Source organism: Mastacembelus armatus, chromosome 24, assembly GCF_900324485.2.
Source record: "Mastacembelus armatus chromosome 24, fMasArm1.2, whole genome shotgun sequence".
In the NCBI taxonomy this organism is placed as follows: Eukaryota; Metazoa; Chordata; class Actinopteri; order Synbranchiformes; family Mastacembelidae; genus Mastacembelus; species Mastacembelus armatus.
In genome coordinates, this window is record NC_046656.1 from 4,901,329 (window position 1) to 4,928,568 (window position 27,240).

Sequence of the window (27,240 nt, forward strand, 5' to 3'; positions counted from 1 at the left end):
TGCAGGAGTGCAAGGTCTCTAGCATCCACCAGCTCTGTGATGTCATCATGGAGGAGTGGAAGAGGATTCCAGTGTCAACCTGTGAAGCTCTGGTGAACTCCATGCCCAAGAGGGTTATGGCAGTGATGGAAAATAATGTTGGTCACACAAAATATTGACACTTTGGGCCCAATTGGGACATTTTCACTTAGGGGTGTACTCACTTTTGTTGCCAGCGGTTTAGACATTAATGGCTGTGTGTTGAGTTATTTTGAGGGGACAGCAAATTTATACTGTTATACAAGCTGTACACTCACTACTTTACATTGTAGCAAAGTGTCATTTCTTCAGTGTTGTCACATGAAAAGGTATAATAAATTATTTACAAAAATGTGAGGGGTGTACTCACTTCTGTGAGATACTGTATATGCATGTGACTTGTATCTGTTTAATTCCACTGTCCTTATGCAAGTAAGTATTATATATGACTATGACATTTTTAGGTATCATATTTAGTATCATTATCCTTGCTTAAACCTTAAAATTACTATTGACCTCTGTGTGGCTAGCAAGAAGGAATATTAGCTATTATTTTACATATTTATTGATTGTTTACAAGAAAATAATGAAAGCACATTTAATGTGTTTTAGTGTCTGGTTGAAAGACTGAAATCGGAAGAGTGGAGGATGTTGAAGGAGCACATTAATGTCCATGGTTTTGCAGTCTCAGCTTAGCTGTGTGTTATATTTGTAGCTTCAATAAGTTACACCCCCTCTCCTATGTAAACCATTTTGATATGTCTGAAACCTCCTTTGAGATGAGACACTCTCAAAGAAAACACTTTTTGCTTCAAGGTTTTTACTACTTTATCTATGCAAAGACCAGAGCCTGGCCAACCACAACTGCGCTATTACAGATTTTTTTGTATCATTTTACTTGTATATTTATTAAATTTCAAAACTTAAAAATAAAGGGTCTCTGAGATATTTCATTTGGCTGCATACTCAGCTGTAAGTAAGTGCTTTCCTGCATATAGTCAGTAGATGGCGCTACAATGTAATGCAAAAGCTGATAATGCTGCTGCAGTAGACACACCAGGGGTGTATTCCAGAAAGGTTTAACAAAGTCTGAACTTAACTCTGACCTGATGAACCCTGAGATGGGAAGCTGAATTTTCGGTTCCAGAACAGGTGATCAGAGTTAGTTCAGTCAACTCTGAGTTGATTAACTCTGGAGAACTATAAAAAGCCATCACCAGTGGAGCTCAGATACAAGGATTCACCGAAGCAATGAGGGAAAAGGGTCTATGTTCTTCACACAACTGTTTTTCCCTTTATTTCATGGATAGAAATTTGGAAAAATAGAATTACAAACTTAATTTGTACTGGTCTAACAAAAGAAAAATTATATTTTATAAAATTCAATTAATTTTTCCATTTTTTTATTTGTCTTGTCTCAAATGGAAACTAGAAATAAGTGTTACACAGACCTTATACAATTTTGAACATGAACACATTTTTATTAAGGAAGATCAACACAGCTGCAGCTGCAGAGGAGGGTAAGAGAAAATTGCTGCTCAAGTTAATGTGTAAGTTTGAAAAACACAGTTACATTATGCATAGTTCTTTCATTTAAGACTTGCCACACTTTGTTTCTTTAACAGTAGGCTACAGAGGAAAAACAGGTGGGAGCTGACTGCATTTTATTTTCAAGTGCAATCCAGTGAGTCAAAAGCACCTGGCAGCACCTAAAAATGAAACATAAGAACATTATACAGGCAGCTAAGATGTAGGCTACTCTATAGGCTCATTATTATAACCTCATTTGGTCGATACATAAAAGAAATCAAACATGGAGTGGCTTTCAAGTGAAACAGAATGCAGTTTCAACACGTCTCACCTGCAAACATTACAGTCCTCAATATTAGATTTTGTGTTTAGCTTTTCAACTTTATTCTCAACATGCAAAATCAAATGAAATCTTCCCTTGTGGTTCTAATACTCCGTCATATCTTGAAGTTTGATAGGAGGGGATGTGATTAAGAAAAAGACAGCTGTTCTAATAGGCCTATCCACGCAGTACCAGTGTAATAAAGGACTGCCCAGCCTATAGATTTTACTCAGAACTGAGGATAAACGTGCAAGGAAAGGTCGCTGTCCTTACACTGAATGATCAATAACAAAAACATTACTTCATTAAAGATAAATTATCAGCTACTGTCTAATCTGCTTCTCATGATGCAAATCTCTGATATGAACTGTATGAATGAGGAGATGAAATGGCCTGTCTGACATCTTCTGCAGACTCTGCAGGAGGGAGGACACAGTTTGTTGAAGAAAACCCTCCAATGAGGTGGTTAGTTTTGAGTCATGGTAACTCGGGGTTAAACTACTCTGACTTTTCACTAAACCTGCTTTCCAGGTAATTTGTTGTCTTACAAAAGCCACATTTAGACTTAAGAAAACAAACTTAAACAAAATCGAATTATTGGTTATAGCTTCTATGGATGTCCTGTTGTACTATTTTTATTCCCTGTGCTAATACACCTCTAAAAGCTAACAGAAGTCTCGAATGTAAGAGTTTTGCTGGGATATCTGCATGAAATCCCTCTGAACTTTGTCACACGCTTATTAGACACTGATGAAGAACAAATTCTCTAGCTTATGATTGAACTGACGTCCTGTTAGTCAATGGGCCGGCTCCGTTAGGGTCTCTCCTGAAAAACTCAGAAACTTTAGTAGTGACCCCACCACCACCATGATAGTAAAGCAGTATACATCAAAGTAGGGCTGCACCTATAGATATTTTTTGTAGTCGAGTATTCTACCGAATATTTCAGCGATTACTCGAATAATCGCATAAAATTGCATTTTTAAAGAATAATATTATTGTATAAATGACAAGTTACCTTAAAATGATGTTACCTTGTGTCGGCTCCGCTGTGTGAGCCGGTCTGGTTCACAGCCGGATGTTTTCAATTCAATTCAATTCAATTTATTTGTATAGCGCCAAATCACACAACACAAATCATCTCAAGGCTCTTCACAAAAACTAAAAACCCACCCTTCTGTTCAGGTGTTGAAGCATTGACTAAGTGTTGTTGTGGTTCTCCAGTTCTACTTTACAATACACACATTACACTGTGTTGTCATCTTATTTAAGTTTTAAATGATCCCAGACTTTGGACATTTTCTGCCTTTTATGGGCGGTTTCGCTCTCTGCCATAGCGCCAACTTTAGATACTGAAATGCGTTGTGCGACAGTGATTATGGTCCGTGTGGAACAATGATCCCTATGCTAGCAGGTCCAATAACGCAAGTGATAGTAATTAAACGAATACATTGCCTCCGCGATTTTTTGTAATCAAATTCATCGATTTACTCGAGTATTTGGTGCTGCCCTACATCAAAGTAACAGACACGATTTATTTAATTTGTATTTTTAACAGACAATGAACTATATAGCAATTCTAATTAAGCTATTTACAAGCAATAATAGTGGTTGGGATTGAAACAATAATGACCAATAATTAGCAAGCTTTTTTGTCCTCTGCCCTTAAAACATCGTGCTTCGACACTACAAAAATGGTCCTGGCCCTACTCTAGATATAATTTTATGCAGTCTACACACATTTACTTTTTTGGGTTTGCGTCCTCTTGTCTAGTTGTACTTTTTCCCGCGGCTCCTGAACGTAGCAACAGCAGCCCCATTGTGGCCCTGCAGAGCTAACGCCATCCCACGCAGCGGCTACGACGAGCAGCACAGCCACACCGGGACCAGTCTTCATTAGTGTTACATTATTTTGATACAACATCAATGGGACATAGTGCTGTGGACTGTTAGACGCGGTTGAACAGGTAAGGAAGACTGTTTTCCTGTTTACTTAGCCTTCAGCTCGTCCCTGGCTCTAAGGCGGAATGAATTACTTTGATTTTTTTCCCAAGTATTAGTGTTATTGACATTTCTTGGACGTAAACGTGCTTAGCCTGTTAGCTAGCTGCGTCCCTGTCTGCCTCCTGGACATGGAAACGCTGTCTGGGTGAGGCGTCGACTCATTTTATGTGATACTCGTGTGCTTGTTCAGTTTCATTGTTGTGTCTGTGTCAGTGGAATGAAGAAACAACACCCGAAGCTAATTAGACAAGTAGGTTATCCGTGGTCACTGGCAAAAAAAAAAAAAACGACTTTGTTTATCATCGCACGCGAGGCTTTTAAGACTGGAAGCATCTTGACGCATTGCTTTGTGATCCTCGCGACTTGCTTGTTTACCAGCTTCTCCCCGTTTTCTCTTATCATCATCACCATCACCATCACCATAGTCATTAGCAGCATCTCCTATTGATGCTTAGTGGCGTCCGATGAAGGACAGTGCGTCCGGTAGGCAGAGCACAGCGCCCTGTTAACTCGCGCCAGGATGCATTCCTGCACATGAGCAGGTGTGTGTGGTGCAGGTGAGGCGAGCTGTAGCATCTCTCCTGGCCCTAGGGGGGTGATTTGTGGAGGATGCTGATGTTCATCTCTCACTGTGTATTCTTCTCAGCATTCTTCTCCCTGCATTTTAATAAGGCTTGAGTTATAAATACTTTGCTTATATATCAGCCTCCTCCTTGTTATTTCCTTTGATAATTGGGTTAAATGTTCTGAACACATCTTTTTCCTTTTAAAACAATCACAGGCATCACTCCCTCCATTCTTTCAATACATAAAACCTGGCAAGGTCTGAACCACAGCCATTTGTCCTGGATGCTGTGTTTTTAAAATTAGTGTCATTGATTATGTTGGCGACTGCTGCCCCTAGACGCCCAACGGTTTCACTTTTACATCAGTATTTTCCCCTCAGGAAGTGTTTCTTAATGAAGGAGCTGCCATTTACAACGTGTGGCAGACAGCAAGGCTTTCTGCTTGTAATAAATTGATTTAAGGTGCCGGCGATACAATGTGATATGGAGTTGTAATTTCCCCTTGTCTTTTACTGGTCAAGTCCTATTATCCCTGTTTCCAGAAATCTGGGTGCCTTGTGTTTTGAGCGGTGCCAAAGCATGGGGGCCAGTTCCCTGACTCCACTGAGCTTGAGATTTCTGTACCGAGAAGACAAAGCTGTTTCTTGTGCAACTATGTGATATCGTGGCCTGCTGATTTCAGGCACTGCAGGGGTTGTTGTGTAAGGATACATATTGTTAGGTTCTGGTGAAAGGACATGTCTCCAGGCTGCTGGGATAATCTGTGATGCACAGTAGTAGTCTTGGAAACCATGCACAGGAACTAGTTTGTTTTATGAAATAAGTGTTGAAGTTATGTATACACAGAAAGTAAGTGCAGATCATGTTAACAAGGTCTGATTATCTAAGTTTTAGAAATTCTATTAATTTTTTCTGTCATGAGTCAACATCAATCCTCCATACTAAGTAAGAAGTCCTTTCTTTTGCCTTTCTGTGTAAAATTTGGCATTTTTGCAGTGGATTTTTATGTTACAAGTGTCTTCATCTGACTTGTGGTTTTTTGCAGAAAAAAAAAAATCTGCTCTTGTAGGGCTGTGCAATTAATCGAATGATTTCAGGTCCCAATGATCACAAAAACTGTAATCGACAGATTGTAATAGAGAAAAAAAGATTATTCCATTTTTCCAAGTTATTTTGGCCTGTGTTCTTAATGACGCACATGTCCACTTTCGCCCCTCAAGAAGCCCAAACTCTCTCGGCCTATACTGTTGTTGCGTATGTGGTATCTGGTGGCATTTAAAATCAGCACAGTGAAGATGGCGGAAAGAGAGCAGCCACAGAAGTCTTTGGTCAACAAAAGAGGTAGAAGCATTTCTGTTTGGGAACAGTTTGGATTAGAAGAAGCAGACGTGGATGAAAAACATATTATGTGCAAGATTTGCTACACGGTGGTGTTGGCACCGCTCGGTAACACCACAAGTCTTTTTAACACAGATTTTTTAATATGACCAACTAATAAAAAGAAACAGAAAGAACAACCTCACAACGTCCTTCACTACATAGTGATCAATTAGCTTGTTAAGGCACATACGTGAGCAAGCTTATCTTTGTCTAATTTATTTATTATTTCATCTGATATTTGATTTTTATGTCTTACTTCTTTTTAAGAGATTGTGGAAGTGCACTACACTGTTGATCTTATTTGCCTTTATTTTTATGTTTTTTATACATTTGAATATATTTTGTATTAATTGTTTGAAGGATAATTTATTGTTTTGTTCAATAAATGCAACATATTTCCAAAGTCAATGAGTAATCATGTAAAATAATTGTGATTTTAATAATGACCAAAATAATTGTGATTATGATTTTTTTCCATAATGGAGCAGCCCTATGCTCTTGTCAGAATGAGTTATGAGTTAAGGGATGCTCGCTTTATTTTCTGTGCTACAGTGGGTACGGAAAATATTCAGACCCCTTTAAATTTTTCACTCTTTGTGTCATTGCAGCCATTTGCCAAAATCAAAAAAGTTCATTTTATTTCTCATTAATGTACACTCAGCACCCCATCTTGACAGAAAAAAACAGAAATGTAGAAATTTTTGCAAATTTATTAAAAAAGAAAAACTGAAATATCACATGGTCATAAGTATTCAGACCCTTTGCAGTGACACTCATATTTAACTCACATGCTGTCCATTTCTTCTGATCCTCCTTGAGATGGTTCTGCTCCTTCATTGGAGTCCAGCTGTGTTTAATTAAACTGATTGGACTTGATTAGGAAAGGCACACACCTGTCTATATAAGACCTTACAGCTCACAGTGCATGTCAGAGCAAATGAGAATCATGAGGTCGAAGGAACTGTCCAAGGAGCTCAGAGACAGAATTGTGGCAAGGCACAGATCTGGCCAAGGTTACAAAAGAATTTCTGCAGCACTCAAGATTCCTAAGAGCACAGTGGCCTCCATAATCCTCAAATGGAAAAAGTGTGGGACGACCAGAACTCTTCCTAGACCTGGCCGTCCAGCCAAACTGAGCAATTGTGGGAGAAGAGCTTTGGTGAGAGAAGTAAAGAAGAACCCAAAGATCACTGTGGCTGAGCTCCAGAGATGCAGTAGGGAGATGGGAGAAAGTTCCACAAAGTCAACTATCACTGCAGGCGCTTTATGGCAGAGTGGCCCAACGGAAGCCTCTCCTCAGTGCAAGACACATGAAAGCCCGCATAGAGTTTGCCAAAAAACACATGAAGGACTCCCAGACTATGAGAAATAAGATTCTCTGGTCTGATGAGACCAAGATTGAACTTTTTGGAGTTAATTCTAAGCGGTATGTCTGGAGAAAACCAGGCACTGCTCATCACCTGCCCAATACAATCCCTACAGTGAAACATGGTGGTGGGAGCATCATGTTGTGGGGGTGTTTTTCAGCTGCAGGGACAGGACGACTGGTTGCAATTGAAGGAAAGATGAATGCGGCCATGTACAGAGATATCCTGGAAGAAAACCTCTTCCAGAGTGCTCAGGACCTCAGACTGGGCTGAAGGTTCACCTTTCAACAGGACAATGACCCTAAGCACACAGCTAAAATAACAAAGGAGTGGCTTCGGAACAACTCTGTGACTGTTCTTGACTGGCCCAGCCAGAGCCCTGACCTAAACCCAATTGAGCATCTCTGGAGAGACCTGAAAATGGCTGTCCACCAACGTTCACCATCCAACCTGACAGAACTGGAGAGGATCTGCAAGGAAGAATGGCAGAGGATCCCCAAATCCAGGTGTGAAAAACTTGTTGCATCATTCCCAAGAAGACTCATGGCTGTACTAGCTCAAAAGGGTGCTTCTACTCAATACTGAGCACAGGGTCTGAATACTTATGACCATGTGATATTTCAGTTTTTCTTTTTTAATAAATTTGCAAAAATTTCTACATTTCTGTTTTTTTCTGTCAAGATGGGGTGCTGAGTGTACATTAATGAGAAATAAAATGAACTTTTTTGATTTTGGCAAATGGCTGCAATGACACAAAGAGTGAAAAATTTAAAGGGGTCTGAATACTTTCCATACCCACTGTATACAATAGGCTGAGACATGCGTGGTATCACAGAGGAAAGTCCATTGTGTTAGGCCTAGTGGCTGGCTTAGACAGTTTTAAACAGCTTCTCATCTGTTTATATTGTGGTGTGCCAAAGACCTGTGTTCATCCTTTCACTGATTGTCACTATTTGTGACTGGCTTGGTTCTAACAGAAGGGCCCTGATCAGACAGGTTATCACACAGTGGTCAGGACCGTAGAATAAAAACAAATCTAACAGATTAGAAGAAGTATGCGTTTGGTGTTTCCTACTGAGCAGGGCTTGCACATTTATTCAGTAGTCAACTTAGGAAGCTGTAGTCTGCAGTCTGTTTTGATGTTACAGACTTTTTGATTACTACTACTAGTGGCCTAAGGGCAAAATAAGCAGGTGGCTCCACCACAGCCCCCGGTTCCTCCCACCCTTTAGGCAACATGCAGTGGCTTTGAGTTTGTCACAAGGATGTTTGATTTCACCCAAATAAGATTAGGGTACAAACCAGGAATCACCTTATATGTGAATTTAATTCTATTGCACATTGGTTTTCTCCCGCCTGTTCCATCACTCACGCTGGCAAATATTCCTGAAGCGTTTCTTTAGTTTTTGTCTTTAATATGAGGCATGTTGACATCTTTAAGTATGTATTGTGTACATATGTTTTAGCGTTAGGCCTAACCAGGGCAGGTATTGGAACTTGCCTCAGCATTGACCCACTTTGGACCCAGTCTTGACTCAAACAGGATGCTGCCTGCTCTTATAACTTGCTCAGACTCAGTGTCACTGTGGACACTGTCAGTCACTGTACACTGCAGCCATTTTGAACAGATTTGGATCTGGTTACTGCCTCACAGCCAGTGCAGAGAGCTGGCAACATCCACGATAAAGCTCTAATCCCCATCATTTTGCAACTTTATATAACTTCTAATCTCTTACTCAAGAATGAATTATACACAGACATTTTGGTAGCATTTTACCACTGTTTGTTCAGTCTTAGGTTTTAGGAGCAGGATGTGGACCAAGATAATTAAAAGGCTCACTTAGTAGGTTTTTCACCATTTCGGACCACTCCTCATTCTTTAGAGAATAGGTAACAGTTTTTTATACAAGCTTTGCCGTCAAAATCCCCAAAACATGATTAATGAACCATTCCTTTTAGCATTACTCATGGCTAGGCAGTTACTTGTTTGAGCCCACTCTAATTCAGACTCCAGCAACTGGTGAGGAATCTCTCTCTAATGGGCCTCAACACTCCACTCTGCAACTATATTCTAGACTTCCTGACAGAGAGATGCAGTCAGTACTCATCAGCAGCAGAACATCAGGCACCATCACATTGAGCACAGGTGCCCCTGTGTGCTGAGCCCACTGCTGTTCACGCTGCTCACCCACAACTGCACAACAATGTCAGAATCCAACCTCATGGTCAAGCTCACTGATGATACGACAGCAGTGGACCTCATTAGCAATGACAGTGAACCAACATACAGAGATGAAATGGAACGCCTGGTGAGCTGGTCTCACAACAACAATTTGTCTCTTCATGTGGACAAAACAAAGGAGATGGTTGTGACTTCTGACGAGGGTCGACTGACCACCCTCCCCTGGTCATCAGTGGCTTGATAGTAGATAGTCAGTAGCACCAAGTTTCTTGGTGTACACATTTCTGACTATGAACACCATCTCCATTTTGAAAAAGGCACACCTTCACTTCCTATGGAGGCTGAATAGAGCCAGCCTTCCACCATCTGTCTTTACAACCTTCTACAGAGGAACTGTGGAGAGTGTCCTGGCCAGCTGCATCACCATGTGGTTTGGAAATTGAAAAACTTCAATGTGCAAGACCCTACAGCACATAGTGAGCACAGCTGAGAGGATTATTGGGGTCTCCCTCCCCTCCATCCAGGATATCTTCCAAGCATGCTGCATACGCAGAGCCTCTGCCATTGTGAAGGGTCCCTCTCACCCATCCCACAGTCCGTTTGAGCCCATGCCATCGTGCAGGAGGTTCGTAGCATCAGGACCCGTACAACAAGACTCTGCAACAGCTTTTCCACCCCAAGCTGTCAGAGCTCTGAACACTAAAAAGCTAAAAAAAAAATGCAATGAATGACAAATGAAGTTGATTTGAGTTATCTAGAGGTTGAGTCATGGCAAGTGGACTTCTAGTTTTTTGTGTTGAGTTGAGAACTGATTCAGCCAAGTAAAGTATGTTGACAAATGCAAGGAATATGACTATAGCTGTCCTTGACCTTCAGCATACTAGTATTCAGATAGGAAACAAATGTACAGTAAGATAAACACACAAACATATTACCGCTGGATAAAAAATAAGAAAACATAAGGTCGACTTTCTAGACTTTGCTAAGGCTTTTCATCATCTGATTCTGTTTGCTCAGTTATAGTGCTGGAAGCTTAGGTAAGTGATAGCAGGTGGTCAGCTGAAGCTGAGTACTAAAGTCAGGTGATCGTCTCCTTGACAACTGAGGATGCTAGTGAGTAATATAAGGCTTTCTTGTCAGACTGCTCTCAAAAAATACATAGTTTAAACCCCTTCTCCTCCTCAGAGTGTCCGGTCCAGGAGTTGCTGTCATCACAGTCAGCTTGCAGTAGAATACAGTCAGCCACCCCTCTGCATTCAGCATCACGCCAGAATCTCAGAGGTCAGAAAGACACCACAACAATGCTGTCCTTTGTGTCGCATTTCCAGTACAGAGGGAAGAAATGTGTTTCTCTTCTCTCTCTCTCTCTCTCTCTCTCTCTCTCTCTCTCTCTCTCTCTCTCTCTCTGCATGTCCCACCTCCCTGCAGTTGGTGGCTGAGTCATGACGTACTCACAGGCTCAAATGAAGTTATTGTTACAGATGAGTAAATGTTGAACCATGGATGAATGCAGGCTATGACAGAGCCTGTGGGGATGTACACTGACATGTGAGAGCAGAGCTACAGATCATATGATTCCCTCTGAATGCTTGCAGTCCCTTTAGCAGCTCCCTATCACAGTTCCCTATTTTCTTTTCACTCTGCTAACTAAGAACCTTGACATTTCTCTGTCATGTTTTTTCGAGTTTTTACACATCAGCTTTAAAAAAACAAGGAATATTAGTGTGCAAGGTTTGTCCCACTTTCGCGGGAGTATCAAGGGAGAAAATTATGTGGTACACTTGCATGAAAGCCCGTCAGAATAAGACCCGCACAGATGTCCATCTTAGGGGTGTTTCTTCAAAGGAATTCAGTTAGCAGGAGTTTGTCTTGGTTCAAGGAGCTGAAATAATACAGACCCTATCTGACAGAATGTGCACAACCCGTTATCAGCCCATCATTTCCACCTTGCAACGCTCATCTTTGCATTTGCTTATGTATGTGTTTGCTCCAAATCTGGAAAGTGAGTTACTGGTTGTTAAGTGTGGCTTTATTTCCTCTGAAAAGAATCACTGTTCCTCATTTGCATATGGAGCACCAGGCAAGGCATGAGAGCATCAGTAGTCACAGCGTTCTCACATATCCTGCTCAACATTTTCCTTTTTTTTTTTTTTATCTCCCTCACTTTTTTCTTAATCTCTCCAATCCCATTTAAGCTCAAGTCCGTTTAGCCTTTATTCAGGAGTTCAATAGTGCACTGGAGCGCTTCAGTCTTATTTAAAACCTTACCTCTGAATGAATCGAGCAGAAATCTTTTAATTCAGCAGGCGACCCTCCCAACCCGAAGCTTTATACTGCTGCAAAAGCAGAGGAAGTCATCATACAGGAAGTTCATGGAATCAGCTAACATTTTTTTTCATTATATTAACAAATATTTAACTTTAACATTTTTCATACTACTTCATTTTTTTTTTCTCAGATGTCTTAAGAATTATTAGGAGACTCCCCAGCATGCATTATGTTCAATAGTTCAATAGTTTCTTTAGGTTTGTTATATATATATATATATATATATATATTAAGTCATGGGTTGACTACATAATAATAACACAATAACAATCTTCAAAAAATAATTAAGCTTTTTGTGTTTATGAACGTTACTTATAAACATCAGGTCATTGCATAAGTAAAGTTGGTCTTTTTGTTTCACACCAGCGAGGCCGAAGCAGACACAGCATGTGCATTTTCAGCTTTTTGTAACTGTTAGTGTGTGAAAATCCAAGCCAACTTCAATAGCTTTGTTTGCTTATTTTAATATTACAGAAACAAACTTTCAGCAGGTTATCAAGCCTAATCAGCATATAAATAATGTTACCTAAATGCAGACGTAAACAGGATATGTGGTTTTGGCATAGATGTTAACTGCAGCCCAACCGGATTTTTGAGACCTATTTTAATTCAATGCATAATATAAAACATTTTGCTAAAGTTTTTTTAATTGCTTATTAAACATCTATGATTAAGAAATTTACTGAATGGGACATTTTAAAATTGAAGTTTACTGTTGAAGAGTAAACTTGTCATTTCTCTCAAATGGGCAAACTACATATGGAAAAGGGGTTGTCTAAATGACTTTTTTTTTTTTTTTTTTTCAAAATTTCCATTTCCTTTTTTTCTAAAAATTTATGGTGATTTATTTATCTATTTATTTGGTGAACTGTTGGCTGATCTATCACAGTACATGAAATCGTTTTAGAGGGGACTTTTTACCAGAGGCAGTGCTGCTACGTAGAATAGAAAGGAAGAACTCAACTCACACATTGTTTTTTTTTTTTTTTTACTCTCAATTATTGATATCGCCATCAGTAAAACATCCAGAATCGCTTTGGTTCAAATAATTTTATGTCCTGGACACATTTACCCCACGATGATATGGGGTAAATATGTCACTTTGTCCTTTCTAATCTGTAGACTGCAGACAAGTAGAAGAACAAATTGGTGGTGTGTATCAGTGTGGTCAAAGATTGGTTAACTGGCTGTCTGATCTTTCTGTGAATCTAACGAGTACTCATGCTGAAGGTTTCATCTGATGTTTGGGATGGGGTCAGCAGAATGGCTCTGTGTAGATGTATAGTCTGTATCTTTAAAAGCGCAATGAACATTTCAGCATCTAACAGCTCTGCCTGCCAGACACAAGTAGCAATCATGTGGGCGTAGTTCTCCTTGCTGAAACGACAGGCGACGCGGACAGTACATCTAACTATGCTTTATCATTTATCAATGATATGTTTACCATGGTGGCAGGCAGACTGATGACAAGTGTTTGTGTTCTGAGGGGAAAACAAAAGTGCTTTCTATATGTATGTTAATGGCCTGGAGAGTTTTCATACATAATTAACTTGCTGTCAATTTTCCAGCATTGCCTAATGTCATGTGTGAATAGTGACAGCTGTATTCTGGCTCAACAAAGCCTGCCTGTGCACCATGTGGATGATGCTGTTAGAAAAATTGCATTGCAAAGAAGCTATTATGCCTTTTGCATGTTTTTGCTTCATCCACACAGATTCACTCTCAGAGCTCAGGCTCCAGCTTCTGCTGCTTCCTTTTATCTCAGATAGTGACTTATGTGTCAGACCCCTCGCCAAGTCAAGAGGTTCTGCTCTGGCCAATTTCCACTGCAGTATACAGTCTCCTGAACTCTGCTGCCTGTCTGCCCTCTGTGTTATGCTCTGCTTTCTGACTGTGCGGCGTCATTTCTCTGCATTGCTGATGCAGCTGCAAGATCCTGACAAGAGAAATGATTGCTCATCCTGACTGTGACATTACACCGGAATGCCTGGGTCTTCGTCGCCAAAGGATAAACCCATCCTGACAGAGTCACGGGGCTTTATCTTCAGGGTGCTCTGTCACATGTTTAAAAAACCCCTGAGCCAAAGATGGTAATCCATCCAGTCAATTTGAATACAGTATATGTTATGATGGGGAGGGAGTGGAGTTGTGATATAATATTGAAGTGCCTGAAAACCAACCAAACATGGATGCCTCAGTTTGGCTATGTGGTGGAGTCAGTAGTGTCACATGATAAAATCTGTAGTCACGCACTAGTATTGTGTAGTCTAATGAACATTGTAAGTCTAAACCTGGGCCTGCGCGGTTCCACAAACTGGACCCTCAAAGCTCTGTATCGGACCTAATCTGTTCCTCTCAGTTATCTCAAAATGAAGACCCATGACCCAACCCGTACCTCGAAATAAACAGACTTTAAGCTATTTAATTGCGCATTTGTAAGTGCTTCAGCCTGTTTTAACTTGAATTTAACAGATCAAATGAATGTCTCATCATGCTCTCTATCATGTTGCTTTAATTATACAATAACAGTATTTCTGACTAATTAATATTTAATTAACAGACCCTATTTAACAGGTGGGCCTGCAGATAAAACATTGCATAATGCTAAATGTGTTCCCATGCCATAAAGATACACCTTTACCAAGACATTGTGTGGTCCCTTCTTTGTTTTTAGATATTATTTCACCTGGTACATATTTTTTATATTTAAAACACACATTTTTGCAGGTTATCCTGTGCAGGACTGCCTGGAAATCTAGCGAGCTACTGTACCAGCAAATATATTAGAAAGGGTCTGCGTGGAATACAAGGCGTCATTAAAGTTCTGGCATTTATAGCTATTTTAACAATTGTTAGGTCATGTTTTTAAGACCTTCTTTTTGTGCCCTGACCTATAGTGTGTGTCTGTTTCTCTCACCATCTCCTGCAGGCATCCAATCACATGTCTGGTCCTGGCAACCAGGAAAACAAACTTTGCCACAAGGAAAAACATTTCAAAGCCCCCATGTTAAACACCCCAGCTAGCTCAAGGCCACAATCTTAATGTACTGTATGTCCGATTCTACGAAAGTTACCAGCAAATTCTTGGTAAAACAGCTGTAGTGGGACAAACATGCAGTACTTGTGTCTAGAACACAGGGAGTTCCACCAACTTTGCTACTTACTTACAAAGGAAGCATTGTAACAGTGTTGAATCAGATGAAGAAACAGCAGTGCCAGGACAGTAAGCTGTAGGAGCAGTCACCTTGCCCACCTAACAGTGCTGGTGTTTGCAGCTACCTTCAGAGCACATTAACTGTTAGCTACACACAGCCCAAGTCCAAAAAGCTGTTTTATTTATAAAGACACTCTCCCTGATGGTGCGGTTGATAATGTGGGATTTAGACAAATGATACTGCCTCTGGAACTGAAGTCCACAGCATTTCAGTGAAAATGCAGCCCAGTGTTGTATGATAAGGTGAAGCAGCAGGTGGATGTAGTTTACTGTGCATGAGAGCCCATTGTGACTTCATGGTTTATGCATTTGGGGTTTTTTTTGTTTTTTTGGCACTTGAAATACAAAACTACTGGAACCATTAACCCTTTTTAATTGCCTAGCTTAACACTTACATTTGTGTATAAGTTGGCAAACTAATTTAAAATTGAATATCATCTGAATTGAAATGGCTCTAAATTGATCTGGATTGTTTTTGTTAGGTTTAGTTGAGGTGTTGTTAAGACCTCAGTCTTAGTCAAAGCAAGCAGTCATGTAGTCAACTCATGGTCTAAAGCTGGTGTTATACCCCTGCCTATTACAATACAGCTAGCAGCATACGTCTCTGCTGTGCTTCAGAGAAGAACCAATGTCTATTGAAGTGCAAAGAGGCAATTCTGTACTTAAAATAATAAACTTTCAAGGTACTATATTGCATTCCTTTTTTATTATTGACAAATTTTTCTTTTGTATTCTTCTTAAGAGATAATATGCCAAATCTGTGTCATGATGATCTATATTGATGCCACAATATAAAATCACATAAAGTGAGTGAAGCTTTTACCCACCCTGCCCAGCACTACTATATTCATTCAGAAGTTTCCTAGCAGAGAGATGTTTCCTGGAACTGTCATCTTATGAAAGGTGAAGTGTTCACTCTTATTCTGAAAAAACACCCTCATGCTTTTATTTGCGCTGTTACCTTTTATTTATCTAGAAAACCACTCTTTCATGTAGTGCAGCTGCAGATAGAGTACAGGAGGCCTGATGTGCTGTGATAATTGTTTTAATCCACTCCTCAGCAGAGTCTGTCAGTCAGCATCAGTGACCTGCCAATCAAAGCACCTCCACTAGGGCTCCTGGGAATGGGGATGAAACATTCAGGATTTTATTAGTGTTCTTGCATGTCATCTCTTTACCATGAACACCATGCCAGTGTCTCAGCAAAAAACACAGGCTGACTGTATTACCACCACTGAACTACCCCACAGTCTGCAAGGGTGCTCTAAATCCATGTAAAGGCTGTAGCCTGCAGCAGTAGGCTTTGCAGATTCAGCTATTATTGAAAAGGCAAAGTGCCCTACTTACCCTTTAGAGGCTGGCCCTGAAATGAACCAGAAGTGGGTGGTTCATAGCAAGCTTTATGTTAAACTGTACAAGGCATGGCATGTCTGAGCAGCACAAAGGGAAAGCGATCGCCCACCGTCACTGGAGACATGGCTTCAATTCCCAGCACAGGCACCTCCGGCTTAGCCTGGGCCCCAAAGAAAATGAGTGGCTGTGTTCAGGGTTGGAAAGCCAGTGAGGGAGCACATGGCTCTTGCTGACATAGTGACTTCTGCGGAAGTGTTTAGTGAGGTTTCTTTGGTTCCTCTGCTCAAGAAGCGATTTGGATGAAGCAAAAAAATGAAAAAGAGGGGAGGTACTTTGCTCACATGCATATAAGCATATATCAGATTCATCCATTTCACAATACATAGACCCTTCACAATTTTCATTTCAAGAAAGAAAAAAAGGGCTGTTGCATGGATATTAATGGAGACTGCACTTGTTTTACTTAAGTAATTTACAGTGAATTATCTAGGCCTGTGCTTGAAGATTAAATATTTTTCATACAGAGCTTGAGTTTCAAACTGCATATATGGAGTTTGACAGCTCTAGGATTTTGTCATGCAGGGGGCTTCAAATGAAAATAATTCTGTTAGTTGCATTATGGTAAATGCAGTGATCTAGTGAAGCTGATTTAGTATAATGTGAGATAGTAGCACTAAACATAGGTGGTGTGTTTGTATGTTTGTGTCGCAAAGAAGACAGATTTCTGAAATGGAATTTTTTAGTCTTAGGAACATAGTATCTGAAGGTATCCCCTTGGATTCTGTGAGCTTATGCATTTTTGTCATGACTAATCAGTTAATAGAGAAAACAATTTGCAGGTAAACTGATAATAACATAACCATTATTTGTACCCGTGAAAAGTATCATTTAAAGGATAATAGAAAGTACTGTGTGAGTGCCACTGTATGCTACAGCCTTAGGCCCTCAGATGGGGGTTGGCAGTGACTGTGGCTCTAAGACACATACTCCATATGGACTTGGCAGTGAGTATACGGGGGGGGAAAGTCAGGACACAGCCTAGTTTTTCTGGTTGAACTCTGGCTACAGAGTACGGCTGGTACATGTGCCTGTCCACAGTTCCATAGTGGCATCTCAGTACACCAAGTCCAGTCCCTTCTATATGGATCATGCTTGTGTGTCTGGTCAGCTCAGTAGCCCATTCATCTGTCCCAGTGGCCGAGCAACAGCAGAAAGACTGTGTCTGTTTGTGCCTCCCTGGTCATGCGATGACTGTGTAGCTCAATGACTTTACCCTTGTAGCCCCTCTGCCATTATGTTTTATTGGCAGGAGCTGCTGATGAAAAGAGATAGTCAGTGCTCCCTCCATAGCCGGTGTGAGTTCAGAAGAGGTTCCACAAACACACACGCACACACACATACTGCAAAGCCTACTGGGAGCCTGTCGCCATGACTGCCTAGGCCAGTAGGGAGGAGTGTGGAGGAGTGGAAGATGCAGACATGTCGGACAGCCAAATGGCAATTTTATGCTGGTAAAGAAGATTCGGGCCTAAATCACGTTTCACACACACACACACACACACACACACACACACACACACACACACACACACACTCACACACACACTCACATTGAGGTCAGCTGGAGTATTTTGGGACACCCTTACGGAACCCTGAAACAGACTAAAAACTGCTAAAACCATCAGCTGAAAAAGCAATTTTTTCTGTCTGAACATCTGAGTCCTACTGCTAAATTACTCACATGCCACTACACAAGCAGTTGTTTTAAAGGTACTTTTTGAACTGCATGTTAGATTTTTTTTTTTTTTATATTAAAGAAGAAAATGCATAGGTAGTGAGTCATTCATTGTACATGTGAAAATAACCTCAGAGTTAAGTGGAAAGGATGAGTGTCAAACCAGAGCTCTTCTCATCCTGTTGTCTTTGCGTTTTCTATTTTTCATTTCTGCTCTCTTCTGCTTTGTTTCTTCTGTTCTGTGTTATCTGATAAATGGCAGCTCTCACATCTCTATCCAGATCCTTGTCATAAACCTTTTACACTGGGGGATTTTAAAATGGTAGGTGGTGTGTATATGTGTGGTCAAGCAGGTGGCAGTGGTGCTATGACATGGCTGAAAATATCTCCAATAACAGGCTAAAGACTTTTCCACTTAATCATAATTGTCTGCAATGCAAAACAAGAAACCACACACACACTACAGTATCTTCTGGTTGCTTCCCACCATGGTTCGTTTCATACATAGTGATCTTTGATCATATTGGACAGAAGATCAGCCTATTGTGGTCAGATGCACCTTTCAGTGTGTGGAGACCCAACCAATAACAGGAATGTTTTGTGTAATAGAGCCCACATTAGTGGATGCAGACACAGCGAGAGCATTCCACGTGGGTGGCTGCTGTTGCAGAACAAACAGTTGCATCACATCAGCGAAGCCCACATACACTTGCGACGTCATTACTGCTACATTATAGCAATCGGATAAGCCTACAGAGACAGACTAAAGTAGATTAGCAGGGCTGAACTTTAAAGTCAAATCAGCTGTTAATGGATTCTAACATATTTGACAGCAAAGACTACACGTCTTTCAAAAATAACGACATTCAGGAGGCTTCCCTTGCAGTTAAACCTGGCCCTCCTGCCACACAGTGACTCCACTGTGGATATCTGCTGTCAGTCAGAGTTGGCAGCTACTGTCCAGTTTATTCACACCCGGTGGAAATTTAGCTTGTACATAATAGTTGCAATGTAACACATTAGAAATACCCTTTATGGTTTTGTTCTGTGTTTTTGTTCCCTCCACACTTTTGCTCTCTGTTCTGAGATTTACATAGGACTCATTCTAACATAGTTATTGAAAGCTCTCTTTTAATGAGAGAATCTATTGAATGCTACAATTACTAAAGGAGAATTTAATTGTGTGGTCAAAATCGATACATTGCAGTCTTTTTTTGATACTGCCACTACTTTTTAAAGGAAAATTTTTGTACTTACTCTACTAGACATCATAGTTAACTTCAGATTAAGATTTTACATTAAAAATATGAAATACACAAACCAGTAGGTGCCAGCATATTTGATCTTGAAGTAGGGCTGTTCAATTATGGAAAAAAGCATAATCAGTATTATTTTGGTCATTATTGAAATCACGATTATTTTACATGATAATTCATTGACTTTGGAAATATGTTGCATTTAATGAACAAAACAATGAATTCTCCTTAAAACAAATAATATAAAATATATTCAAATGTATACATAGTGGTGCCAACACCACTGCGTAGCAAATCTTGCACATATGTTTTTGATCCACGACCCCAAATAACGGAATTGCTTCTACCTCGTTGTTGACCAAAGACTTCTGTGGCTGCTCTCTTTCCGCCATATTCACTCACGCTGATTTTTAAATGCCACGAGATACCACATACGAGACTTGTTTTGCCGACAGTATAGGCTGAGAGAGTTTGGGCTTCTCGAGGGGCAAAAGTGAGAGAACATAATCAAGAACACAGGCCAAAATAACTTGAAAAATGGAATAATAGTTTTTTCTCGATTACAGTTTTTGTTGTTGAGACCAGAAATCCATCCATCATCCATCCATTTTCTATACCCACTTATTCTTTGACCGGGGTCACAGGGATCTGCTGGAGCCTATCCCAGCTCTCTTTGGGTGAAAGGCAGTGGTACACCCTGGACAGGTCACCAATCCATCACAGGGCCACACCCAAAATCAAAATCAAAATTCGATTAATTGCACAGCCCTATCTTGAAGTCCTTTCAAAAAGCTGTCTCTGGTTGGAGTCTGTTGCCATGTTTCTAATGTCTGTAGTTGCGTTTACATCCACCTGTCTTGCAGTTTTTTTCTTGTTGCCTGTAAAACACAGTCTTGGTTTAATGATATTACTTTTTTTTCACGTGTGCTGCAAATGTGGATGTTGTTGCTGTTGACCTTCCTATTTTACAAGATGGGACGCTGAACAATTGAGCATCTCTGTGTCCATTGCAGGGCCTCTGTTTTGGTGGCACACAAAGCAATGTGGAGGAAGTAAAGGTCCTGATACGCTGAAAACCAGAGGTATGACTCACTCCACTGGACTCATAGACACAGAAACACCCTTGTAAATGAATTCAGGTGTGGTTATTCACATCTGTTTATGAAAATAACCTGATGTGGATGCTGACAGCAGATGGATTGATGGTAAAACACTGTGGAGGATTTTCCTTTGTTTTAATTGCATGTCGGTCAAGGAGAAACACACTCATGAACCCAAGCACAGACACCAACCGGCTGGCCACCAGTAGTTGAGATTGTTTGCCTGAGGCCAATCTGTTGTCCCAAGTCCATAGTATGGATTCTATCCTGCACAACATGAGTGCAGTTTCCTCATAAAAGGAAACTGTAGAAAAAGCCATTTTGTGTCTAGTACCACTCTAACTCGTACATTACTATTATGACAGGTTGACAGCTAAAACAGATGATCAAAGCTAACCAGCCAGTTCCTTAACATCTTGATCCAGTCTGTAATCTGACCAAACTGTCTGTTTCTGCTGCTGCCATCTTTAGTCCATAGTGCACCAGTAAGGTCGACCCATATATTCCCACAGAGGTTAACGTCAGCCAATACACACCACATGCCCTCTTCAGTCTTGGCTCAGTTGCCACTATTCTGATTTGTATCTCCCCTCTTAATGTCTGTGTTCTCTTTTCTTATCCGATGTAACATATTTCCACGCTTGAGTTGCAGCAGATTTAGGATGTTTCAGTCACTTCCTAATCCTAGTGTGAGCACGTGGGATCCCTGCTAGGCTGGAGTGGAACATGGTGGCACTGATGTCCAATTAGTTATTGACAGCTAGCAACAGCTTGTTCTTTGCGTCAGAGTGCAGTGACAGAGCTGCTGTGCTACAGTAGCTGTTCACAGGTCCAAAATGTTCCCTGCTTCCAAGTACATGGAGTTAAGATTTACTTATTTTGTAAAATGAGTCAAATGTTTGTAAAAATGAAACACCACACAAAAGGGCCGACATTGAGATGTGTCTTTTATCTGGATTCATTTCTCAAAGTATGCTATCATTTTTTCTTAATGATTTGATTGTATAGTATATGTGGTCCAAAGACATCACGTTATCATCTTTCAACAACCCATATCATAAAGTAACATTTTCCTTTTCTGATGACCATTTCTGAACTTGAGTTTCTTGTCATTTAGTGGTTGGCATATACACAGATGTCTAATTACAATGTATGTTTTAGACAGTTGAGTTTCTCTCTGTGGTCCTGACCACCTATTGCCATTATCATCTTTAGTTGTGTTTCCAGAGACATATTAGCCACCTGTTTCACTCTTTGTCCAAATGATAGATTTAAATCATGTCAAAGGTTCTTCAATTTTGGTACATTCACTGCATGCGAAACACTAATGATCAAACGCTCATAAGCAAATGGATTAATATTAGTTGCTTTCATACTGGTCACAAGGGCTTTTGATGAAAATAAAGTGAATCATTTGTATGACTGTAAATGTCATACATTTACAGTCATCAGACCTCAGCCCAGTTAAGCAATGTGTGGGAAATTTTAGAGCGCTGTGTTAGAAAGCACTCTCCATCATCATCAAAACACTAACTAAGGAACGTCCTTAGTAAAAATGTTGTTCATTCCTCTAGTAGTGTTCCAAAGCCTCTGAGTATCTGTGACAGTACTGAGGAGCATGGATGTACATTTTTACCTTTGAGAACACATATTCTTATAAACATTTGAAACTCAAGGTTCACTTAAGAAGACTTTTTAACATGCTTTATATTGTTTGTTTTTTTTCATTTGTCAAATGACTTTATGGGGTCAAATGACCCTCTGGGGTTGACGCACGCGCCGGCGCGTTTTGACGCATCTTTTTCTGATAAGGCCGAAACAAACTTAAATTACTCCGTCAATTCTGATCGTACAGATAAAAGAAGTATATCATTCAAATCTGTAAAGGGTCTAGTTTTAGTGGTATACCATCATAATAACAACAAAATGTTGTGCTTTTTTTAAATAAAGAAAGCCGAGAGGGTGCGCTCTCGGACTTTTCTGTCTCTGCCATTTCTCTTCACAGACGCGTAAATAAAACAACCAGAATCTCAGCGAATACTTGGCTCATAAAAATAAGAATTATATGGCTAGAAAGCTTGAAATGTTTTCTTTTGAGTGAAACAATTCAAGTCAAAAACAAATCATCACTTTTTATTTAATCCGTATGAACGTAAGGAGAAGTCCGTTTTTTCCTGTCTCACCTCATTACAGGTAATGCGGTCCCGCCTTGTACACTGTCCACTGTTCACATGTAAATAATCTCAGGTGAACCAGGTAAATATGTGCACGCCCCCGAGAAATGACACAAAATATCAAACTTCATCATAGAATTTACTCACTTTTTCAGCGCGTTTGGATGATGGCGCGTTACGCACGTGAAGCGGCGCTCCTTACATTCCACACAGAGACAAATAGTTTGGCTTGTCCTCAGAGTAAAAACACTGATTTTAACTCAAATGAGGATCGTTTGGCTCCTCATTGTGTTGTATTGTGCTGCACTAATCCGTCCCATCTACATTGACTGAAAGGCTCATTATGCGCGTCTTTGTCTGGACGTTCAGTGCGTCTTTTGTGTTCTCAGGTAAATCACATGACTATTCATCCTCAGACACACCCTCTTGCATATGGCCTTTCTGGACAAAAAGTGTCTTAGAAAATTTAAATCAGTGTATTGTTTACTGTGAATGTGTGAACAAGATGACATTCACAGCACTCTGAAGTAAACACTTTAGCCTACAACATGCTGGTCTCCAAAGTCTTGTGAACCAATGTTCTGTTTGTGTTTTATGGTCTTATTTCAGTGAGTAAAAAATTTTAGTTTTTCACTAGCCATGCATAAACACTTTTTTCTCAAAAACACAATAATGTATAAACTTGAAGCTCACATATTATTGTAGCCAATTTTGTGCTGATTACAGTGTTATTAGACTTTAGACATTAATATGTTTAAAAAACACTGAAAAAAGCACAAATGTCAGGACATGTCCGAATTTGTCCAGGCCCCAAAAACCCCTCAGACCCCAGAGGGTTATAAACATTTGAAACTCAAGGTTCACTTAAGAAGACTTTTTAACACGCTTTATATTGTTTTTTTTTTTCATTTGTCAAATGACTTTACATTTAACACAAGACTGAAACAGTTGCCAGATCTCGTTATATTTTTTTTATTTGCCTGAGCAATTTCAGTGAAATACAGCCCAAGTTAAGAGCCTTCTGTTATACACAGTAGCCACTTGTTAACTTCTCTTGTTCTGCAACCAATGTATATGTCTGGCATGGTCAGAAGCTTTTAGACCTGTAGTTTCCCCTTCCTGAGTGAAGCCTGCAGATAAAGAAGATACAATGTGAATACCACATCCGAGCAACTGACAACAGCTATAAATGGAGATTTTTTTTTTAGGTAGATTTTATCAGTGGTTTAGTGGAAACAAGCTGAACAAGGGATTTCTTCAGGAAACTGAAGTCAGCTAAATATCTGACATCCATAGCAAGGGTATTCATTATGCAGGACAAGTTATTGCTGTGCCAATAGCTCTTTTATTATGTGTGTATTCCAGTTTCCTACAGTACTTCTGCATGTTTTACTTCTCTGCAATGGAGCAAGCTTGTTGTGGAGTGGAATTGCAGTTTGATGAGTGACTCCGGCTTTTTTGGAAGAGCCTCTCTGTGTGTGAAGTGACAGTGACACGGAAGGCATACCACAGTGCGCGGCAGGCATCAGAAGAAGCTGTGCAGAGCTGTGATGCTAGCACATCAAGAGCACCCTTGCTGAAGAAATGTGCAGCAGATGTACGTGCGTGTGTGAGTGTGTGCTACAGCACTCTTGCTGGGTGGGTGGTATTGTAGGCTGGTGAGAAACAGAAAATGAGTCACTTATTCCGATCATGTTTTTGTGCTGCTTTCTGTCTCTCTGAGAGTTTGTGCATTGTGCAGAAAGAAGAGCTAAACTGCACAGTGGTAAATTATCCTCACATTATCCAGACATTGATATTCATTTGCTAAAATCATTTACAGCCATGAGACAAACACATACTTGTGTTGCCTTTGCCTCCTTGCAGCTCTGTTCACTGTTCACCCTCTCCTCCTCCCAGCTTGTTACCTCCATCATAATGACTGTGCCAGTGTGGGCTGTGTAACTGTTCACTGAAATGTCAGCATTGCCCCTAGACTGTGGCTCCATTGTGGTTCCCTGTTTGCCTGATGGTAAGGAGACACAGTCAGTGGGTAGAAGTGGTGCCGTTAATGAACCCAGTTGAGTTTCTCTCTATTATATTGACACATCTGGTGGCATTTTTCATTAGTTTGCTTTCCATCGTCTAACTAAGTGATGTGTTTAGGATCTGGGCTGCAAACTGAAGTGTACCCAGTGTACACAGGATCTTCCGTACTGCATAGTCACTCTGTTTAACAAAACTTAAAGTGGCCTCTTGAAGTTTCAGCCCTCACCAGCAGATTGCGAGCATAGAATGCCATTTGATGGCTGTTAAATATCTGACTTTATAGAAAGAGCAGCCTGTCCTGACCAATAGATGCACTTGTGCCAGAATTCCTTTCTGTCACCCTCACCATCACTACAATGTCAAGCTACTGTGTTCTAAAAGCGGAATCGCTCTGCTGAAAAATGTTGGGAAGAAGACCCAAGCCTCAGATGGTTTATTGATAATGTGGAGTGCCTTCCAGGATTTATTTTACAATACAATTTTTTGCCGTTTTTAACCAGATTTCAGCAAAAGCCATTGTTACACCATCTCTATTAGTCTCTATTACAGCTTCAGTGCCGCTTGTCATCAATTGTCTGTCTGGAGCACTTCTTATCCAACCAATCAAAACCTGAAACAATCAGTTGATTAATCAATTGGTCAAGACACAAAAAATTACTTGGTGGTTGTTAATAAAATCATGTCACTGTGAAAGTAATTTTTAATCAATAATGAAAGTAACCCCACCGACGGGACTTCCAAAGAGGAAGAAGAGGCTGGGGAGTCGGAGGCTGATCCATCCATCATCCAAGCAGTGAACAGCACAGCAGTGAACACACACACACACACAGTCGTGGTATTGAAGGTGGACAGAGCGCTGGCTATTCACTCCCCACCGGCCTGAGACTCGAACTGCAACTTTCGGTTTACAAGTCCAACTCCCTATCCATTAGGCCAAGACTGCCCTAGTCGACCAGGGCGAGTCCTCAGCCTCCCTGGGAAGGTCTGTGCCAGGGTGCTGAAGAGGAGGATCCAGCTGATGGTAGAACCTTGGATCCAGGAGGAACAATGCAGTTTTCGTGGAACACTGGACCAGCTCTATACCATCTTCAGGGTGCGTGAGGGTTTGTGGGAGTTTTCCCAGAGTTTGGACAGAATTTCTAGACGCAGCCAGGGGCCGGAGGGAGTCCAGTTCAGGGACCACAGGATTTCATCTCTGCTTTTTGTTTCATTGAGCCAGGACCTTCAGCGTGGATGGGATGAGAATCAGCACCTCCAAGTCCGAGACGTGAGGGAAGGATGGAGCATGTGATTGATATACGAATCGGCGCCTCGGCAGCAGCAGTGCAGTCGATGTACCAGTTCATCGTGGTGAAGAACTCTCACCTATGGTCATGAGCTCTGGGTCATGGTCGAAAGGACAAGATCTCGGATACAAGCGGCTGAAATGAGCTTCCTTTGCAGGGTGGCCGGGTGCTCAGAGATAGAGTGAGGAGCTCGGTCACCCGGGAGGAGCTCGGAGTAGAGCCGCTGCTCCTCCACATCGTGAGGAGCCAGCTGAGGTGGCTCGGGCATCTATACTGGATTATAAAAAATAATTGCTAGTCAACTGTCTTTTCCTTGAGCCTTCATTGCTTATGTTTATAAGTTTTCCATTGAATGTTTGCTTTGACTGTAGTTCAGATTCAGTTTTTTCCTACATGTCCCAAAATGCTGTTGGAAAAATCCCAAAGAAAACAATGGCCTGTTACTTTCATTTGGTTATACATGTCAAGTTCAAAACAATAATAGGCAGAGTTTTCATCCAAAGTATGCTTCACAGATCACTCCCCTATATAAATATAGAACAATCTTCTAGGAATATAAGTTAAAAATATGCACTCAAAATGGGCCCAGAAATGCAGGTTTGCTTGCCAGTACAAGCTCTTTTCAGGGCATTTTTTTCTTAGTCAGATTCTGTTTGCACAGCGAGAATTGTGTTTTTTAATATTCTGGGTTTGAGTTTGAGATCTCTGATACCTGCTTCTTAATGTGCTCACCCTTGCAAACAAAGCATGCAAGCTATGGAATTGACAGGTGTAGAGCAAAAAGCAGAAGGTGGGATTGACAACCAGTTTTAATCTGCATTATACAGAAAGTATTTTTGATGTATCACACACTTTTCAGCTCCTCATCCTTCTGTTTTATCTCTGACAAAATAGGCCAAGATGGGTGTAGAAAACCTATGGGCTTGAGGGTTTCGACCACAGCATTTTAATGATCTCTCACTTAACCCAGCCATTTTCCCCCAGTTGCCAGGTTCAGAGAGGAATGGGATGTTTAGAATTTCACTTGTTTGTTTGACTGGAGTAGTAACATGGTTTAAGGTTTTCAAACTGTCACTGTTCAGTACTGCCAGCTGACTGGAAGCTGAGCTGGGCTACAGCATGTTGTTCTGCTGTTTACAGGATGCAAGGGTGTGTGTGGTTGTGCAAGTCAGCTTAGAGTCTACAGTGCAGATGGTACAATACCATAACCTCATCCGGTTTTACTGACTTGCCAAGTAGCTAAAGAGCCCACCTTCAACACCACTGCTGAAGCATGCTAATGACTTGCATTGAATGTGCTCTACAATTTGTCTTTTTCTCTTTCCTGCACATCAGCTCCTTACAGAGGTTGAATATATAAGTGTGTCTCTATATCGTTGCTATTAATAACCACTACC

The 27,240-nt window shown here is 40.7% G+C and overlaps 1 protein-coding gene across 5 annotated transcripts in view; it reads left to right on the plus strand.

Annotated features, from left to right (window-relative positions):
- Window positions 1-3,659: 3,659 nt before the first annotated feature.
- fynb (FYN proto-oncogene, Src family tyrosine kinase b) overlaps window positions 3,660-27,240 on the plus strand; it is a 71,662-nt gene continuing 48,081 nt past the window's right edge. Inside the window, exons 1-3 of one of the 5 annotated variants that reach the window (XM_026318087.2) lie at window positions 3,660-3,837; window positions 10,555-10,650; window positions 20,269-20,337. The gene's annotated coding sequence lies outside the window, so the exon portion shown is untranslated. The remainder of the gene's footprint in view (window positions 3,838-10,554; window positions 10,651-20,268; window positions 20,338-27,240) is intronic. The other 4 variants (XM_026318090.2, XM_026318086.1, XM_026318091.2 and 1 more) reach the window with 4 other exon arrangements.